This window comes from Dasypus novemcinctus, chromosome 1 (genome assembly GCF_030445035.2).
Source record: "Dasypus novemcinctus isolate mDasNov1 chromosome 1, mDasNov1.1.hap2, whole genome shotgun sequence".
Lineage (NCBI taxonomy): Eukaryota > Metazoa > Chordata > Mammalia > Cingulata > Dasypodidae > Dasypus > Dasypus novemcinctus.
The window spans coordinates 97048440-97070862 of NC_080673.1; the positions used below are offsets into that span (position 1 = coordinate 97048440).

Consider the following 22423-nt stretch of genomic DNA (forward strand, 5'->3'; position numbering starts at 1 on the left):
GACATGTTAAGAATCAAGTAGTTACATATATAGATTTTTTTTTAATGGAGGTATTGGGGCTGGGGATTGAACCCAGGACTTCATATGTGGGAAGCTGGCACTCAACCACTGAGCCACATCAGCTACCCCAAGATGGTTTTATCTTTTGTTTGCTTTTTGTTTGTTTGGGGGGGTTTTTTGTTTGTTTTTAGGAGACATCAGAACCAAACCCGAGACCTCCCATGTGGGAAGCAGGGGCTTAACCACTTGAGCCACATCTGCTCAATATAGCTTTTAATTAAAGATACATAATGAAACAAACAGTTTAGTGGCAAGAAATTGGTGCTAATAAACAAAAGGTTTCTTTTTAAAAGAAATTGTAACACCTTTGGAAAACTCTCCAGTTCTTTATTTAGTTTCCATGAAGTTCATGCAGATACATTTCTTAAGACAATCTTAGAGTACATTGTGGATGGAAATGGAATGTATATCCAGAACTATAGCTGAAAACTGTGACCTGGGTGCTGGTAGAAAAATCTTCCTGGTTTCAGTTGTCACACATTTGTGTCTTCTAGTAAGGGTTCTTCGGCCTCTACTTGGGCTTAATCCTATGAGGATAGCTGTGACTGCTACAGTGCTTTTTCCAACTGCTAGGCCTTAAGCTTAAGTTGGTATGTTCCAGAACAAACAATGCAAAAAGCAGAGCTAGCAGTACCAAACAGGCTCCAATGAGGAATGGGGGATCCAGGGATGATGGAATTCTGTTTGAAAGGGTGCTGAGGGCTTTTGTTTGTTCCTAGGTCTATTCCTGTTATTGGCAGTTCTTTAAGTTCCACGTGGAATATGGATCTATAAAGGGCTGGTCCCAGACCATTGCACAACCCTCAAATTCCCGTTATCATTCCTTGAACAACACCTTGTTGATCAACATCAGCAGTTCGTGAAACAAGTGTACTGACAGCCAGAAAGGTAATATTAGACATGGCTGCTACCATCCCAACAGCCCACATCATCCAAGGTTCTAAACCCAAGGCATACCATGCCAGATGTAATACTTGAAATCCTAGACCCAGTAAAATGGTGTTCTTATTTCCTATTGATTTCATAAGTAAACTCAAGACTGTAGCCTGTGTAATAATGGAAAGAATGCCAGGACTGCTGTAAATGCTGCAACACTTTCTGGTGAAAATTTCATTATCTGTCTGAAGTATTAAAAAAAAAAGCTGGAATATTGGCCTGTCTCTGGTAGGTAGGAGACAAATACCATAATGAAATTTAGCAGTTCTCTGGAATCTTTGTCCACTTTTTTAAAGCTGCCAACGAGTCAGTCTGTTTCCAGGAAATTGTTGCTCCTCATGACACTGATCACATCTTCTCAGGCAATGACTGGCACAGCAATAAGGATGAAACAAATATCTAGCAACGCTATTGCTGCAGCTAGGATCACCACTGAGCTGTCTCTAAATACTTGTCCAAGGTAAGCCCCAATTGTAGGGTTGGTTACTAAATTTGTAGCAAATGTTGCTGAAATGAGTCTATAAATCATATTTCTTTCCTATACTTGGGATATCTGCTTCATGTGCAAATACCACAGAGAAATTAATTCACTGCAAAAACTCCGTAAACAGAGATAGCAGCAAATTATTAGTATGGGCTGATCTTCATTAATGGAATTGGGGCCCACGCGACAAATACTGTTAGCAGTGAGAAGGATTTTCCACCCCAAATATCAGAAAGAGCATCAATAAGTGGGCACTGAGGAATAACAACAAACACTTTGGGAAGCAGACTTGGCCCAGTGGTTAGGGCATCTGTCTACCACGTGGGAGGTCCATGGTTCAAACCCTGGGGCCTCCTTGACCCGTGTGGAGCTGGCCCACACACAGTGCTGATGCGCACAAGGAGTGCCCGGCCACGCAGGGGTGTTCCCACATAGGGGAGCCCCACATGCTAGGAGTGCACCCCATAAGGAGAGCTGCCCAGTGCAAAAGAAAGTGCAGCCTGCCCAAGAATGGTGCCACACACACAGAGAGCTGACACAACAAGATGACGCAACAAAAAGAAACACAGATTCCCATGCCACTGACAACAGAAGCCGACAAAGAAGATGACGCAGCAAATGAACACAGAGAACAGACAATCAGGGTAGGGGGGAGGGGAGAGAAATAAATAAATAAATCTTTAAAAAACAACAACAACAAACACTTTACTCCTTGTATTAGGCCATTCATCAGAAGCATATGTCTATAGAAGGTTTCATGTAATCCCACCAAGGTGGGTACCATCAATAATCCCCAAGCAAAAGATTCCCAAAGGAGGACGATAATTGCATGATAAACACCAGAAGAACCTATTCCTTGAGGCATGCCTCCATCCTTAATGATGACCTCAGCCAGCATGATACTGCAGTTTGTACCTGTTTCTTCTTTCCCTAGGTCATTTTACCATCCTCCATTCCAGGCATACCTGGGTCATTGGGCCCCATCTCGAGGGCCCTGCCTGCCTCCAGAGGCTTGTCACAGCATACAATGGCAGAGAAGTCTGTCTCTCATTGTGGTTTTGATTTGCATTTCCTTAATGGCTAATCATACTGAGCATCTTTCCATCTGCTTATTAACCATTTGTATATCTTCTTTGGAAGAATGTCTATTCATATTCTTTGCCCATTTCTAATTGGGTAGTCTTTTATTGTTTATTTGTAAGCATTCTTTATATATTCTAGATAATAATCACTTACCAATTGTATGCTTTGGAGATATTTTTGCCCATTCCATGGATTGTCTTTTCACTACCTGAACGGTGTATTTTGAAATACATTTTTTAAAAATTCTGGTGCAATACAATTTACCTATTTTTTTTCTCTTTTGTTGCTCACACTTTCAGCATCAATTCTCAAACATCACTGCCTACTTCATGGTCACAAAGATTTACTCCATTGTTCACTTCTCCCTTAAGGTATATGATTCATTTTGGATTAGTTTTTTTTCAATTGTGGTAGCAAATACAACATAAATTTTACTATGTAACCATTTTTAAGTGCATACTTCAGTGGCATTAATTACATTTACAATGTTGTGCTACCATCATCACCACCCACTAACAAAACATTTTCATCATCCTAAAAAGAAAGTCTGTAGTCATCCCCCCATCCCAGCCTATAGTATATTGTACTCTACAGTCTGTCCCTATAAATTTGCTTATTTGAGATACTTCAAATAAATTGAATCACACAATACTTGTCCTTTGTGTGTGGATTATTGCATGTCATCAAGATTCATTCATTGCTTTTTATGGCCTTGAATGTTAGTTTATTCTTTGACTCAACTCTAATTTCACTGTCATATATCTTTGCTTATATCAGTACAATACTCTCTTGATTACTATAGCATTTTAATAATAATTTCAAGATTATTAAAATTTATCATTATTAAAGTATGATTCCTCCAACTTTGTTCTTGTTTGAGTTAGTTTTGGCTATTCTGGATTACTTCAATCCCACCCCTTGAAATTACATGTGAATTTTAGGATCAGTTTGTAAATTTCTTTAAAAAGCCCACAGGAATTTTCATAAGAATTATATTGAATCCAAAGATTGATTTCAAGAGTAACATCATCCTAAACTTGTTCTTTCAATTGATGAGCATAAAATGTTTGTACCATTTATTTATGTCTTTTAAAATTTATTTCAACAATGGTTTCTGTTTTTTGGTGCATATGTGTTGTGTTAACTGAAAGAAGGCAATGGAACCAAAAAGCTGAAAGCAACAAAATCCAGAAGAGAAAGGAGAGAGCAGCAGATGTGGCCATGTGCTTTGCCATGTGACAAAGGAGTTCAGGATTGCCAGTAGCCAGTCTTTGGGAAGAAAGAATTACCTGACAATGCCTTGATTTGGACATGTTCACAAACTCAGAACTGTGAGGTTATGAGTTAACAAATCCTCCTTGTAAAAGCCAAGCCATTCTGGTATATTGCATTTCAGCACTGAAACACATTTCCAAGATAATTCCTACTTGATCATTAATCTATAACTTTCTGGATATTGTTGGATTTGATTTGCTCACATGTTAACTTATTTTTCTTTGGGTTATTGATCTGTAGTTTTTTCTTTCAAAACTATTGTTTTGTTTGTCATCAGAAGTATGCAGGTCTTATAGAATGTGTCAGGGAGTATCCTCTACCCTTCAATATTCTGGAATAGTTTGCATAGAATTGGTAATATTTCCTCTTTAAATATTCAGTAGAATTCATCAGAGTATTCATCTGGGTCTTGAGTTTTCTTTCTGGATAGAATTTTAACTAAAAATTCAATTTATTTATTAGATATAGAACTAATTTAGTAAACTATTTCATATAAAGTGAGGTTTTTTTTGCCTTTTGAGAAATTAGCCCACTTCATCTAAATTATTCAATTTACATAAATCTATTAATAGTATTCACTTATTATCTTTTTTTCTTTAGAACTTGTGGTGTAATTGCTCTAATTCCTGACATAGACTACTTTTACCTTTTCACTTTTTCCCTAATTAGTAAGGCTAGAGTTTTAACAATTTTACTGATATTCTCAAAGCACTAGTTTTTTTATTACTTTTATTTTCACTATTGTTATTCTGTCCTTTATTGCACTAATTTCCCTCTAATATTTATTACTTCAATTTTACCTCTTTGTTTTTAACTATTCTTCTGCTTTTATTTTCTTCTGATGGAATCTGAGTTCTGCTGTTTGGGACTTTTCTTATTTTCTAATAGAGCATGCTATGATGTACATTTGTAAAAACTGTTTCAGATGCATCCTAAATAATTTTATATGTTGTCTTCATTTTTATTTAGTTAAAATATTTTCTATTTGTGTATTTCATCATTGAATTACTTTTTATTTAGAAGTGTTTTATTTATTTTCCAAATATTTGAGGACTTTCTAGATATTGTTCAGTGTTTTATTTCTTTCTTAATTCCATTTTCACCATAAAGCCTCATGTGTATGACTTGAAGTCTTTAAAATTTTGAAATCTGTTTCAAAACCTGGAATATGTTCTATCTTTTATAGCCCAGAATGTGCATTTGAAAAGAATTATATTTACTCTTATTGGGTATGGTGTTCTATAAATGTCAAATAGGTCGTTTTGATTGATAGTGTTAAGTCTTTTGTGTTCTTATCGATTTTCTGTCTAATTGTTCTATCAAGTATTAAAAAAAAGAATGTTGAAATCTTTTACTATAATTTTGGATTAATCATTGAATCTCTGTTTCTGCTTCATATATTTTCAAGCTCTTTCTTTGATCTATAAAGATTAGGATTTTTACATCCTCATTATCATTTTTATAGTATTTTTATATAAATGTTACAAGTTACTCCATTAACACAAGGTAATACTACAGTAACAAAAAATCTGCTTTTTTCCATGTTACATGCTTCCCTTGTTTTTTGTTCACTCCTCAGTCTTGAGGAACATCAGGATGTATTAGATATTATAGGGCAGAGGAAAGGAATAGTTTCATTTGCAGTTGAAGATACTCCTTGTTTTGGGGATGGGACTTGTACATAACCATCATTTTGTTAGTTGTCCAGGGCAAGCCTTAAGAATTGAAGAGTAGGAGTTGGCTACAACCTTGTGTTTCAGGTTGCAACTGGCATATGGACAATCAGAAGACTTAAGTCTCTGAGGAATATATTTAACAGGTGAACTGAAAATTATAGGTTCAAATAAAAGGAGTAGAAGAATCATGATTAGGGAAATTATAAATAAGTATAATCATGTTACATTGGGGAAATAGTAAATGTTTTACTTTTCCTTTCCCATTTGGATGACTTTTATTTCTTTTTCTTGCCTAACTGCTCTAGCAAGAACTTCTAAACAGTATTGAATAAGAATGGTGACAGTGGGCATCTTTGTCTTCTTCCAGATCTTAGATAGAAAGCTTTTAATCTTTAACCATTGAGTATTATGTTAGCTGTGGGTTTTTCATATATGCCCTTTATCATGTTGAGGAAGTTCCCTTCTATTCCTATCTTTTGAGGTATTTTTATCAAGAAAGTTTGCTGAATTTTTAAAAATGTTTTTCTGCTTCATTACAGATGATCATGTAATTTTTCTCCTGTGATCTATTAATGTGGTGTATTATATTAATTGATCTTCTTGTGTTGATCCATCCTAGCAAACCTGGGATAAAACCCACTTGATCATTGTGTATAATTCAGTCAATGTATTTTTTTATTTGATTGCAAATATTTCTATGAGGATTTTTTTATCTAAGTTTGGAAGAAAGATTTGTCCCTAATTTTCTTTTCCTGTAGCATCTTTATGTGGCTTTGGTATTAACTTGATGTTGCCTTCATAGAATGAGTTACATAGTGTTCTCTCCTTTTCAGTTTTTTGGAAGAACTTGATTAGGATTGACATGCGTTTTTTTCTTAAGATTTTCTCATCTTGGGGTTTTTTTTATGTTGAGAGGTTTTTTTTGTTTGTTTGTTTTTTTCTTTCCCCTGTAATTTTATTTATTTATTTTTATTGATTTTGTAAAAATATTACATTAAAAAAAAATGAGGTCCCATTCAACCCCACCACCCCCACCCCACCACTCCCCCTCCAGCAACATTCACTCCCATCATCATGACACATCCATTGCATTTGGTAAGTACATCTCTGAGCATCTCTGCACCTCATGGTCAATGGTCCACATCATGGCCCATACTCTCCCCCATTCCATCCAGTGGGCCCTGGGTGGATTTACAATGTCCGGTGATTGCCCCTGAAGCACCGTCCAGGGCAACTCCAAGTCCCAAAGGCACCTCCACATCTCATTTCTTCCTGCCATTCCCCATACCCATCAGCCACCATGTCCACTTTTCCCACTCCAATGCCACCTTTTCTCTGTGGACCTTGGATTGGTTGTGTCCGTTGCACCTCTATGTCAAGAGGAGGCTCAGATTCCACATGGATACTGGATGCAATCCTCCTGCTTTCAGTTGAGAGGTTTTGATGACTGATTCAATCTCATCACTTGTGATTTGTCTGTTCAGGTTTTCTATTTCTTCTTTTGTTGGTGTAGGTTGCTCATGTGTTTCTAGAAATTCATTCATTTCATCTAAGTTGTCCCACTTGCTGGTATAAAGGGATCCTTGTATGAACCCTTTCATTTTTGTGGGGTCAGTGGTAATGTCTCCTTGCCATTTCTGATTTAATTTATTTGCATCTTTTCTCTTTTTTTCTTCGTTAGTCAGCTAAGAATTTGTCAATTTTATTAATCTCAAAAACCAGTTTTTGATTTTGTTAATTCTCTCTCTTGTTTTTGTATAAACAATTTTACCTAATTTTGCTCTAATCTTTATTATTGCTTTCTTCCTGCTTGCTTGGGATTAGTTTGCCATTAGTTTTCTAGTTCCTCCATATGTGAACTTAGGTCTTTGATTTTAGTTCTTTCTTCTCTTTTATATAGGGATCTAGGTCTATAAATTTCCCTATCAGCACTACCTTTGCATCATCCATAAGTTTTGATATGTTGTGTTTTCATATTCATTCACCTTAAGATATTTACTGATTTCTCTTACAATATTGTCCTTGACTCACTGATTCTTTAAGAGTTTGTTAACTTCCATATATTTGTGAATTTTCCAGTTCTCCACTCATTATTAATTTTCAGCTTCATTCTATAAAATGATTGTATAATTTCAGTCTTTCTAAAGTCATTGAGATTTCTTCTATGAACTAGCATATGGTCTATCATGGAAAATGATCTATAAAAACTTGAGAAGAATGTATATCCTACTGTTTTGGGTGCAATGTTTTGTATATATGTGTTAGGTTAGGTCCTCTAACATATTATTTAAGATCTTTGTTTCTTTATTGACCCCCTCTCTATGTGTTCTTTCTATTTCTGAGAGTAGTGTATTGATTTCTTCTACTGTTATTGTGGAGGCATCGATTTCTCCCCTCAGTTTTGCCAGTGTTGGCTTCATGTGTTTTGGGGCACCCTGATTAGATGCATAAATGCTTATGATTGTTCTTGATTCTTGATAGATTATCCCTTATAAAAACATAGTGTCTTCTCTGTCTCAACAGCACTTTTGCATTTAGTCTAATTTGTCTGATATTAGTATAGCTACACCAAGTCTTTTTTGGTTACTATTTGTATGTGATATTGTTTTCCAACTTTCATTCACAGCCTCTTGTTTCCTTGTGTCTAATATTAGTATAGCTACACCAAGTCTTTTTTGGTTACTATTTGTATGTGATATTGTTTTCCAACTTTCATTCACAGCCTCTTGTTTCCTTGGGTCTAAAGTGAGTCTCTTGTAGACAACATATAAAAGAATCATTTTTATCCCATTTTCTCAATCTGTGTCTTGTAATTGGAGTTTAATTCATTAACATTCAGTATTTTTACTGTACGGCAGTACTACTTCATAGCTTAAGCTTATATATGTCTTACCTAATTTTTGTTTCTCTTTTTACCCTTTTAGTTACCCTTACTAGTGTTCCTTTCTACACTCTCCTCTCAACCTCTCCTTTCTTTTCCTTTTAACTTTCACAACTCCATTTAGTATCTATTGAAGGGCAGGACTCTTGATGAAGAATTCTCTCATTCCTGTTTATATGTGAATATTTTATTCTCTCCCTCATATTTGAAGGACAATTTTGCTGGATACAGAATCCTGGGCTGGTAGTTTTTCTCTTGCATTACCTTAACTATGTCATACCACTGCAAATCGTCTGGCTTTTTAGGTTGCTCCTTTGGGCCATATATTCCTGTTTCTTAGTATGGCTTGTAATTTTTTGAAGATATTTAGGCATCTGTCTATCTTTATGAGTTTACTTTGTTGGTCAATTTCTCTCTGCTGCCTAAGATTTTATTTTTGTTTGGCTTTGTGTTTAGGTTCTTCTTTGACATTTGATTACACTTAACTGAAACCTTTATAATTGCATGTATTTAACTAAAAAAATAAATGAAGAAAGAAAAGATAAAAAAGAGGAGAAAGAAGGGAAAAAAGTAAGAGGAGAAAAGGAAAAAAAGGAAATAAATAAAAACCACTGGGTCTCCCTCCCAAGCCACCGTCATACAACTAGGCCCCTACTCATCAGCCACCCACATCACTCACCTTCAGCCCTGATGCTTCATTGGTGCCTGGAAGAAGGGGGGTGGGGTGGGGGAAGAAGAATTGAAAAAAACACACACAACCAGGCCTCCCTCTCAGGTCACCAACAACTGGCTAAGCCCTTTCACTCCGGTCTCCTGTGACAACCACACCATTCCCCCTGTACCTGACAAGCCTGCCTGTTTTCCTGCCACTACCTGCTCCACCATCTTGGATCCCATTCATTATCATTTTGAAATTACCAAGTTTATCCCAGGGTCATATTCTTTGCTCTAAACTCTATTTTGTTTAATATTGATTTAGCAACTCCAGTTTTTTGTGTTTTTTTTTATTATTGCTAGCATAGTGTTTCATTTTCCATCATTTAATTTTAACTTATTTGCCTATCTTTATTTAAAATAAATTTTTTTGCAAAAAGCATATAGATAGGTCTTGTTTTTTCATTCTATGCGACATTTTTGCTTTTGAAATGCAATGTATTGTCCATTATATCTAATATAATTACAGTATTTGTGTTTATGTGCTCTAGCTTTCCTCTTGTTATTACCGTTCTATCAATAATGAACTCTCCATCAAAAGGAACACTTTGGCAGAGTTGATAAGAAAGTCCAACTACAAGCTCTTTATAAGATACTAACCTTGAAGGCAAAGATACAAATAGGTTGAAAGTGAAAAGATGGAGAAAATACATGTCATGCAAATAGTGAGCAAAAGAGAACTGATATAGCAATAATAATATCAGATAAAATAGACTTTAAATTAATAAAAACTGTTATGATAAAGAAAGTTGCATATACTGATAAAGGAGTCAAATCAACATGAAGACAAAATCCTTATAAATATATATCCATCTATTGGCAGAGCCCCAAAATGTGTGAAGCAAATATTGCCCTATTTGAAGGGAGAAATAGACAGTTCTACATTAGTAGTAGGAGACTTCAATGCATTACTTTCAATAGTGCATAGAACATCCAGATAGGAGCTCAGTTAGCAAATAGAAGACTTGTATAATACTGTAAAACAACTGAACCTAGTATAAATACATAGAATACTTCATCCAAGAGCTGCAGAATGCATATTCTCTTCTAAGTGCATATAGATCATCTCCACGATAGATGATAATTTTTATGTCACAATCCAAGTCTCAATGAAACAAAAAACAGTGACATCTATTTTTTACTATGTATCTTCTCTGACCACAATGGAATGAAGCTTGATATCAATATCAGAGGGAGAAAGGAAAAATTCAAAAATATGCTGAAATTAAACAACATACCCTTTAACAACTAATGGGTTATAGAGGTAATCAGAAGTGAAATTAGTAGATATCCTGAGGTAAATGAAAATACAACATACCAAAACTAAAAGGGATACAGTAAGGAGGTGTCAACAGGGAAATTGATAGCTCTAAATGTTTACATTAAAAAAGAAGAGTTCAGATCAGGGACTTTACCTCAAAATGGGAAGAAATAGAAAAAAAGAGTAAACTAAACCCAAATCAAGCAGAAGAAATAAAATAACAAAGATTAGAACAAATATATATGAAGTAGAGAATTTTAAAAAATAGATAATCAACAAAACCAAAAGTTGGTTCTTTGAAAAGATCAATAAAATCGAAAAGCCTAACGTTAGACTGATGAAGAAAAAGAGAGAGGACACAAGTTAACTAAAATCATAAATGAAAAGAGACATTAGAGAAAAGAGACATTAATACTGACCCCACTGAAATATAAAGGACAATAAGAAGATACTATGCCAGCAAATTAGAAAACCTATATGAATTGCACTAATTCCTAAAAACACCTATCTCTCTACACTGACTCAAGAAGAAATAAAAGAACTCAGTGAACCATTAGCAAGTGATGGAATGAGTAATAATAATTTTTTAAATCTCCCAATAAAGAAAATCCCAGGAATAGATGACTTCACAGGGAAATTTTACCAAACATCCAAAGAAGAATTAACACCTATCCCACTTAAACTCTTCCAAAAAGTTGAAGAGAGAACATACCCTAATTCATTCTATGAGGCCAACATCACCCTCAAAGCAAAGCCAGATAAAAATACCACAAGAAAAGGATATTACAGATCAATATCTCTATGAATAAAGATACGAAAATCCTGAACAAAATATTAGCAAACCAAATCAAACAGCACATTAAAAGAATTATACACAATGATCAAGTGGGACTTATTATATGTTTGCAAGTGTGGTTCACCATAAGAAAATCAATTAATGTAATACAGTCATATAAAAGAGTGAAGGAAAAAAAAAAACCACATGATCATCACAGTTGATGCAGAAAAGTCATTCGACAAAATCCAGCAACTCTTCTTCAAGGAAAACACTTGTAAAACAAGGAATATAAGGAAACTTCCTCAGCATGTTAAGGGGCATATATGAAAAACCCACAGTAACTTCCTACTTCATAGTGAAAGAGTGAAAACTTTCCCTCTAAGATCAGTGAGAAGACAAGGATGCCCACTGTCACCACTACTATTAACATTATACTGGAAGTCCTAGACAGAGCAATTTGGCAAGAAAAATAAATAAATTGCCTCCAAACTGGAAAGGAAACCATAAATTTTTCCCTATTTCCAGATGACATGATCTTATTTACAGAAACCCTGGAAAATCCACAACAAAACTTCTAGACCAAATAAATGAATACAGCAAAGTGTTGGGGCAACATAATCCAGTAGTGTTTCCATGAACTAGTAATGAAAAAACAGATGAAATGAAGAAAATAACTCCATTTATTATAGCAACTAAAAGAATAAAATATCTAGGAATAAATCTACCCACTAATAAGGACATGTACACAGAAAACTATAAAACATTGCTAGAAGAAATAAAAGAAGAACTAAATAAATGCAAGAATATTGTATGCTCATGGATTGGAAGACTAAATATTAACATGTCAATTCTACCCAAAGCAATTTACAGACTCAACCTAGTCCCAAAAAAAATTTCAAAAGCTTTCTTTGCAGAAATGAAAAAGCTAATCATCAATTTTACATGGAAGGGTAAAGGGCCCCAACCAGTCAAATCCATCTTGAAAAGGAAGAGCAAAATTGGAGAACTCACACTTCCTAATCTGAAAATTTATCACAAAGCCACAGTAATCAAAACTGTATGGTACTGGCACAAGGACAGGCATACAGATTAATGGAATCAAATTGAGAGTTTGGATATCAACCCTCACATGTATGGTCAACTGATTTTTTGACAAAGAAGCAAAGATTACTCAGTCTGAAAAGGATATATTTTTCAAAAAATGGTGCTAGGAAAATTGGATTCCAAATGTTAAAGAAAAAAGATGGACCCCACCTCATACCACATACCAAAATTAACTCAAAATGTATCATTGTCATAAATATAAGAGCTAGAGCTATCAAACACCTAGAAAAAAACATTAAGGAAGCATCTTCAGGACCTTTTGATAGGCAATGGTTTCTCAGAGTTTACACCCAAAGTACAAGCAACAAAAGAAAAATAGATAAGTGGAACCTCATGTAATTAAAGATGTTTGTGCATCAAAGAACTTTATTATAAAAGTAAAGTGATAACCTCCATAATGGGAGAAAATATTTGGAAATCACATATTTTGTGAGATTTTAATATCTGGAATATATAAAGAAATCCTTCAAATCAACAACAAAAGGCAAACAATCCAATTTAAAAATGGGCAAAGGACCTGAAAGATATTTCTTCAAAGAAAACATACAAATAATAATTCTCTTAGGATAAACTCCTAAAACTGTAGTTGTTGGGTCAAATAAATGAAAATTTTAAGACTTTATGTTTTGCCCGTATTTACACTACCACAATCAGAATGAGAGTGCCAATATTACTGTACTCAGGTACTTTATACAACAATAGATGTCTATTTTATTTTTTGCCTATCACACCAGTGGTAAATAATTGGTCATCACTGCTGTCCTCTACATGTATTGGGTTACTAGTGATTGAATCTTAATATAGAATGATACTTGAGATTTGTTTATGTTTATTAAAATATTTGCTACTCTTTCTAATCACAAAATGGTCCATTTCACATATTTATAGATTCCTTGTTGCATTCATGATAATATCTATGCTTACGTTGAAAAGAATTAACAAGTACTGTTTAATTTCCTAAAGGCTGCCAAGGCAATTTATCAGAAATGGGTTTGCTTTCACAACGGGGATTTATTAACTTATAAGCTTACAGTTCTGAGGCTGAGAACAGTGTCCAAATCAAGGCATTAGGCAAAACTCTCTCCCCAAAGATGGCTATGGGTGATTCTGGACTCCTCTGGCAAATGGCAGCATCTGGAGGTCTCTGCCTCCTCCTCCAGGCATTGTTGCTTTCTGGCTGCTCCATCTATGACTTTCTGTCTCAAATTCTACGGATCCTCTCTGAGCTCCTGTGTCTTTTCTCTCTGAACTTCTAGGGGTTTTTCTCTGTCTCTGTAGCCTTTTTCTCTGTTTATTCATTCGATTTACAAAAGACTCCAGTAAGAAGATTAAGATCCACCACAGACTATGCCTTACCAAAGTAATCTAATCAAATAGCATTTAACTGAATCTCATCTAATCAAAGGTTCACAATAGTTCTCACCCACAGGAATGGACCACTTAAGATATAATTTTCTTGTGTCCACAAAAGAGTCAAACTACCACAATACTTAACTTAATCTTGTTTAAAATCACATTATGAATCATAACCTAGCTATCACTTAATGAACAACACTTTTTGCTTTGTGTTATGTGAAGTCATTCTTATTAAATTCTTAAAGCAATTTTATGAGAAAGTTTTTATCATCTCTATCATAAGTGACAAACTCAAGGTTCAAAGAACTCAAGAGATAATATTTAAGTTGTATATATTATGTGTATCACACTTTGATGGAACTGAAAATACTTTAATAGGGTAAAATATGATGAACCAAACTTTGGTGTAAGATAAACTTAATAGTTGGTGCTGGGAGTCAAGCCAGGGTTTTGGATTCAAGCATGTTTGGCTAAGAGTTGAAACTTTACTAACTCTGTCATTATCTAAGTTACTGTATTAGTCAGCCAAAGGGGTAAGTGAAGCAAAATACCAGAAATTTGTTGACATTTATAAAGGGTATTTATTTGGGATAGAGGTTTACAATTACCAGTTCATAAAGCATAAGTTACTTCCCTCACCAAAGTCTATAGCCACATGTTGGGGCAAGATGGCTGCTGATATCTGCCAAGAGTTCAGGCATCTTGGGTTCCTTTCTTCCTGGGGCTCTATTTCTTTCTGGGCTCAGCTGCTGTGTTCTCTCCATAAGTCAATATAGACTATCAGGTGAATGGCTTTGTCTCTTTCCCCCAGGGCTTCTGTTGTTTCTAAGGACCTATTTATTTCTCTGTGTGTTTACTTCCTGGACTCCAGTTCAAAACTCCAATTCCTTCTCTGTGAGTCCCCAACCACCAAGGGGGTAGGGATCCAATCTCCTACTAATATCGCCCGATCAAAACCTTAATCATTATTTAATCAAGTAAAAGCAAAACTTCTGAATCCAATATACTCTATTATGACTGAAGGGACAGACCAGTTTACAAACATAATCCAGTATCTATTTTTGGAATTCATAAACCATATCAAACTGTTACACTTACTTTTCCTCCTAAGCCTCATTTAATAATAATACCTACCTTACAAGTAACTTTGATTATATTTTGTGCATATAAAATTTTAAATCTGTGTTAATCTCCTACAAATTCTGCTGAACAATAAGCTGTAGAAGCATAGGGATTACATCCACATGGCAAAGATTTGGTCCACTGTGCCTAAAATATAGCCTGGGAAATAGTAGACCCTGAAATATTTTTCTCAATGCCATTTTTTGTGGTTATTACTCAATAATCTCCATTAAAATCTATTCATGTATGTACTTTTATTTTATCCTTCATATAATTTAGTTTACTCTTAATAGAAATAGTTCTTAGCCTCTGATGACTCATAACTGAGAGAAGAATAAATTGGGGAAATTGTGCACTAATATGTGATTCATGATGGTCCATGATGATTCTAATTTTACAAAAAGTTATTTATCTGTGATTTTTTCAAAAATGTCATAAAGCTCCCTCATGGTCATTTGACTTACTAAGAATACAAGTACATTTAAAATAATGAAAATAAATGTCATTTGTGTTAATGAACCATATGTCAATGAATTTCTTACATTTATGTTTTTTGGTTCATTTCCTCTCAGATTCATTTAGCTGGAATGTGGAATGGTTGATCCAAAACATATTATGAACCCCTCTCATGCTTGCCTGTCTCTACCACAGACTAAAGGTAAAATATACTTTCTTGATTTTCTATCAAACCTAGGGTTGTGTCTGTGATATAACTTTGCCCAAGGAGATTCTAATGGAAGGATTCCAGTGGAAAGGCTATCCTTTCCCAGATGAAATACACAGATACTGCTAGAAGTGCCCATTGAAATTGTTTGCACATATTTGCCTTTAATGAGGAAAACAAATGAAGAAGTCTATATCAGAGTAGCTGTCACCTCTATGCTGAATGGAGACCCTGACACCAAAAGTGGCAAAGCACAAAGATGGTGATAATCTTAAGTCTTCTTATGGAAACAATGATCAAAGAGATCCATGTTAGCAAGTGCCTACCTCTAGATTCTTTCATTTGTGAAAAATAACAGGAACTATTACGGATATCTTTCCTTACTTGAGGCCATATTCCTACCTGATAAAGTTGAATTTCCTGACTAGCAAATAAGTATGCGAAATTCTATCTTGTTGTTAATTTTTAAGGTTATTGTAATATTTTGAGATTTTAGGCTTCATTTTAATATAAGAAATGGAGAAAAGTGATGTATACACTTTTCATTTAATACATGTTTTCAATATCTATAAAAGTTTTCTCAAATAGTTAATTGTCAGATAGGTACTGCAGTAACACATGCAAGATTCCAAGAAAAATAAATAAATAAAAGGTTTTCAACAGAATAGGATACATAAAAATAACTTGTAAAATACTGGGACTAAAGTGAATGCAATAATGCAAGAAAAAAATAATGACAAATTCTAGAAATAAAATAGTATAAACAAAAATCCTATGGTCAAAAATAAAGCAGAATGCAGTAAAAATATATGAACAATGAAAATATAAGCCAAACATTATTATATACTTTGTCAGTTTTACTATATAATTCTTGGCTTAAAAGGAAGTCAAAAGAGAAATTGCAGCTTGCATAGAAATAACTGACATAGTGAGCACTGCATATCAAAACATAAGGAATGAGACTAAAGATTTACAAAGAGGAAAAGTTTTGCCTTAATTTCATAAAGTAAAAAGCAAATAAAATAAGCATAAAATGTGACAGCATAATAGTTCACCAGAGATGTCCAAACATTAATCCTCGGATACTGTTTCATTACATGTCAAAAAGGCTTTACAATAATTAAGTTTGCAGAGTTTAAAACACGGAGATTGCATTTTGTGGAGTTTTTTTTTTACATTATTAACTTTATTTTTTAATAATAATATGTTTATTCCTCCCCCAATGTACATAATGCAGAAAACACTACAATAAGAACATTCACACTGAAGAATATTTTAAATGGAACATTTTCTTTAAAAAACATTTTTTCCAAACTGGATTTCAGGTAAGTTACTTATTTCTTTATCTTTTGGGGGATTTTTCATGCAGACTCTTTTTAACAAATCAGTTTTATTTTATACAAATTTTAATACAAATTTATTTTGTACAAATTAATAAAGCATAAATCCATCCAAAGTTTACAATCAATGGTATTCAGTGTAATCACATAGTTGTGCATTCATCAATTCATTCTTAAAGCTCTTTCATTATTCCAATAATAATAATAAAGCAAACAAAACTCATCTCTTCTCAATCTCTCAATGCTTTCCTGCCATATATAGTTGCTATTTTTTCCCTTCTCTCTAGTATATTTGTATTTATATTTTGTAGAAAGTCTTATATTCAGTACCACCGAGATTCATGTTTTGCATGAAGTTTTACTGTTTTACTGTCTTAACAGTCCCAAGTTACAGATTTTAACTTTCCTTCTAAAAATATATATGACTTTAGACTTTCCATTTCAACCACTGTCATCTACCCATAAACAGCCTTATCAAAAATCACTTGACTATAGCTGTGAGAGTCTATTTCTGTGTTCTCAATTTGGTTCCATTGGACAATCTGTCTGTCTTTATGCCAGCACTATGCTAGTTTTACCACTGTACCTAACTAAGATGCTTTAATGTATGGAATTGAGAGTGTTCTAACTTCATTTGTCTTTTATAATATATTTTTGGCTATTCAGGCCCCTTACCCTTCCAAATAAATTTGATAATTGGTTCTTTCCATTTCTGGAAAAAAAAAAAAGGCTGTTAGGATTTTTATTGGGATTGTGTTGAATCTGTAAATCAGTTTGGGTAGAATTGACATCTTAACAATATTTAGTCTTCCAATCCATAAACATGGAATGTCCATCCATTTATAAAGTTGACTTCAGTTTCCTTTAGCAATGCTTTGCACTTTTCTGAATATAGGTACCTTATGTCCTTGGTTAAGTTTATTCCTAAATATTTGATTGTTTTAGATTCTATTACAAATTGAAATTTTTTTCGGATTCCCTCCTCAAAATGCACAACAGTAGTGTATAGAAATGCTATTGATTTTTGCATATTAATCTTATATCCCACTACTTTGCTGAACTTGTCCTTTGGTCCTATTAGCTTTGTTGTGGATTTTTTCAGGAGATTCTAGATACAGGATCAAATTATCAGTAAATAGTGAAAGTTTTACTTTTTCCTTTCCTATTTGGGTGCCTTTTATTTCTTTGTCTAACCTAATTCCTCAAATTAGAACCTCTATCACTGTCACTGAATAATGGTGGTGACAGTGAGCATCCTTGTCTTCCTCCTGATCTCAATGGGAAAGCTTTCAGTCTTTCACCATTGAGTACAACACTAGCTATAGGTTCTTCATATATGTACTTTGCCATATTGAGAAAGCTTCCTTCTATTCCTATCTTTTGGAGTGTTTTTATCAAGAAAGTGTGCTGTACTTTGTCAAATGCCTTTTCTGCATCAATCAAGAGGGTCATGTGATTTTTCTCTTTAATTTTTCAATGTGATTTATTACACTAATTGATTTTCGTGTGTTGAACCACCATTGCATACCTGAGACAAAATCCATTTGATTGTGGTGTATAATTTTTTTAATGTGCTTTTGGATTCTATTTCAAGCATTTTGTTGAGGATTTTTGCATCTATGTTCATTAGAGGTAATGGTCTGTAATTTTCTTTGTTTTTTTTTTAGTACTTTTATCTAGTTTTATCTGATGAGATTGGCTCCTTAGAATGAGTTTGGTAGTGCTCTTTCCTGTTCAATTTTAGGAAGAGGTTGAACAAGGTTGGTATTAGATCCTCTTTGAATGATTGGTAAAATTCATCTATGAAGCCATCTGGTTCCAGGTTTTTCATCTTTGGGAGGTTTTTGATGACTGCTTCAAACTTTTCACTTGTGTTTGGTTTGTTGAGGTCTTCTATTTCTTCTAAGGTCAGTGTAGGTGGTTCATGTATTTCTAGGAATTTGTCCATCTCCTCTGTATTGTCTAATTTGTTGGCATATGGTTGTTCATAGTATCCTCTTATGATCTCCCTTATTTCTGTGGGGTCAGTGGTAACGTCCCCCCCCCTCATTTCTAATTTTACTTATTTGCTTATTCTCTTTTTTTTTCTTTGTCAGTATAGCTAAGGATTTGTGAATTTTGTTGATCTTCTCAAAGAACCAACTTTTGGGTTTTTAAAAATTCTCTCCATTGTTTTTTGTTCTTGATTTCATTCATTTCTGTTCTGATCTTTACTATTTCTTTCCTTTGGCTTGGTTTGGGATTTGTTTGCTGTTCTGCTTTAGTTCCTCCATGTGTACTATTAGATCTTTAATTTTCGCTCTTTCTTCTTTTTTAATGTAAGAATTGAGGGCTATAAATTTCCAATTCAGCATTGCCTTTGCAGTGTCCCATAGGTTTGCATATGTTGTGTTCTCATTTTCATTCATTCCATGATATTTGCTGTATTCTCTTGCAATTAGTTCTTTGACCCACTGAATATTTAAGAGTGTTTTGTTTAATCTCCATATATTATGAATTTTCCTTTTTTTTTTTTTTGTCCAACACTGATTTCCAGCTTCATTATGTTATGATCCTACTCAACATATGGTTTATCTTGAAGAAGGATCCATAGACACTTGGCAAGAAAGTATATCCACCTGTTTGGGGTGTAATGCTATATAGATGTCTGTTAGGATAAATTCATTTATCATATTATTCAAGTTCTCTGTTTCTTTATTTATCTTCTGTCCAGGTGTTTTATCCAAAACTGAGAGTTGTGTATTGAAATCTCCAACTATTATTGTAGAGATATCTACGTCTCCTTTCAGTTTTGCCAGTCTGTGCCTCATGTATCTTGGGACCCTCTGGTTAGGTGCAAAAATATTTAGCATAGTTATTTCTTCTTGGAAAATTCTCTTATATTAAAATATAATGACCTTCTTCATTCCTTATAACAGCTTTGCATTTGAAAGCTATTTTGTCTGATAGTATTATTGATACACCAGCTCTTTTTTGGCTACTGTTTGCCTAGAATATCTTTTTTCCATTTTTCAGCCTTTCACTTTTAACCTGGTTTTCTCCTTATAGCTGAGGTGGGTCTCTTGTAGATAACTTATAGATGACTCTTTTTTTTTTCCATTCTATCAATCTACGTCTTATGATTGGGGATTTCAAGGCATGAACATTTAATGTTATTCTGTATAGGCCTTACTTACTTCATCCATTTTGTCCTTTGGCTCTCTGTTGTCATATTTTTCTATTGTCTGTTTCCTTACCTTTAGTTTACCCTTCTTAAAATATTCATTTCTACAATTTTCTCCAAATATACCGTGCTTTTTTTTCCTTTCAGGCTCAGCACTCCCTTTAAGTATAATTTGTAATTTTGCTCTTTAATTAACATGTTCTATCAGTTTTTGCTTGAACTCATGATAATTTTTGAAGGATCACTTTGCCACATACAGAATTCTTAGCTGGCAGTTTTTCTCTTTCAATACCCTAAATACATCATACCACTTTCTTCTCACCTCAATGGTTTCTAATTAGAAGCCACTGCTAACAACAGTCCATAGGTCATTCCAGTTGTATTTTTCCCATGTTCCTCCCATTCCCGCCAATCTGCAATACTGATGCACATTTTCTCTAGTTCACAAAGGACACTCTTGCATCTGTACCATCAACCAAAATTCACATCCACCCCTGGGTTTACTGTACTATTCAGTGACTAGATTATTCTCTAACATTCTGTCAATTGGCATTTACATACCTAGACTATCATTTTCAGTCACATCCCCATTTATAAACTAGCTGTTACTCACTATGTGTTACCATCCACTCTAAACATTTCCACACTTTTACAGTAAAGCTAATTAAAACTTCTACATAATTAAAAGCCAGTAATCCATTCCAGTTCTCCTCTTATCTTCTTTAAGACACCTACCACCAGGTCTTGAAGACATTTTCCTACATTTTCTTCAAGAAGTTTTACAGTTCTTCCTTTTTTATTTAGGTTTTTGATCCATTTTGAGTTAATTTTTGTATAGGGTGTGAGATAGGGGTCCTCCTTCCCTCTTTTTTCAGGTCTTTCAGCCCCATTTGTTGATGGACTATTCTGCCCAAGCTGGGTGGATTTGACAGACTAGTCAAAAACACTTGACCATTCATGTGAGGATCTATTTCTGAACAATCAATTTGGTTCCATGGGTCTATGTGTCTGTCTTTATGCCAGTACCATACTGTTTTTACCACCGTAACTAGGCAATATGATTTAAAGTCTGGAGATGAGAGTCCTCCAACTTCATTTTTCATTTTTAAGATATTTCTGGCTATTCAGGACCACTTACCCTTTTAAATAAATTTGATAATCGTGTTTTCAAATTACTTTAAAAAATGCTGGTGGAATTTTTATTGGGATTGCATTGAATCTGTATATTATAACATCGAATTGTAGTTTTCTGAATACAAGTGTTTCACATCTTTGGTTAAGTTTATTCCTGATTATTTGGGTTTTATCTGTCATATTTTATTTTCACCATTCTTTTGACAATTTTAGTTACTTTTATTAATATAATCTTCCTTTCTACACTTCTTTCCAGGCCTCTCTCCCCTGTCTTTTCCTTTCAGGCTCTAACACACCCTATAGTATTTCCTGAAAATCTGGTCTATTGTTTAGAAATTCTCTCAGTTTCTGTTCATCTGTGAGTATTCTAAACTCACCCTTGTTTTTGAAAGCCAGTCTTGCTGGGTATGAGATTCTTGGCTGGAACTTTATCTCTTGTATTACCTTAAATATATCATACCACTGTCTTCTTGCCTCCATGGTTTCTGGTGAGAAATCAGCACTTAATCTTATTGTGTATACCTTAAATGTTATGCATTGCTTTTCTCTTGCTGTTCTCAGAATTCTTTGTCTATGGCATTTGACATTCTAATTCTTTTTTTTTTTTTAAAGATTTATTGATTTATTTATTTAATTCCCCTCCCCTACCCTGGTTGTCTGTTTTCTGTGTCTTTTTGCTGCGTCTTGTTTCTTTGTCGGCTTCTGTTGTCGTCAGCGGCACGGGAAGTGTGGGTGGCGCCATTCCTGGGCAGGCTGCACTTTCTTTCACGCTGGGCAGCTCTCCTTATGGGCACACTCCTTGCGCGTGGGGCTCCCCTGCGCGGGGGACACCCCTGTGTGGCAGGGCACTCCTTGCGCGCATCAGCACTGCACATGGGCCAACTCCACACGGGTCAAGGAGGCCCGGGGCTTGAACCGCGGACCTCCCATGTGGTAGACGGACGCCCTAACCCCTGGGCCAAAGTCCGTTTCCCTCTAATTCTTATGTGTCTTGGTGCTGGTCTATTTGGGGGTTTTTTTGGATGGGAGTATGATGTGTTTCTTGGACATGGATATCTATGTCCTTCAACAGGGCTGGGAAATTTTCTACCATTATTTTTTCAGATATTTTTCCTGCCCCTTGTCCCTTCTCTTCTCCTCCTGGGATGCCCATGACATTTGTTTGCACATCTGTTGCTGTGATTTAGCTCCCTGAGACCTTGTTCAAATTTTTCCATTCTTTTCTTCATCTGTTTTTTTGTATGTTCACTTTCAGAGGCCATTTTTTCAAGCTCATCAATCCTTTCTTCTGCCTCCTCAAATCTGCTATTATATGATTCCAATGTATTTTTTATTTCATTTATTGCACCTTTCATTCCCATAAGACCTCTATTTTTCTATGTATGCTTTAAA

The 22423-nt window shown here is 34.5% G+C and overlaps 1 pseudogene; it reads right to left on the reverse strand.

Annotated features, from left to right (window-relative positions):
- Window positions 1-533: 533 nt before the first annotated feature.
- The window catches only part of LOC101421939 (hippocampus abundant transcript 1 protein pseudogene), a 65586-nt pseudogene continuing 43696 nt past the window's right edge, over window positions 534-22423 (reverse strand).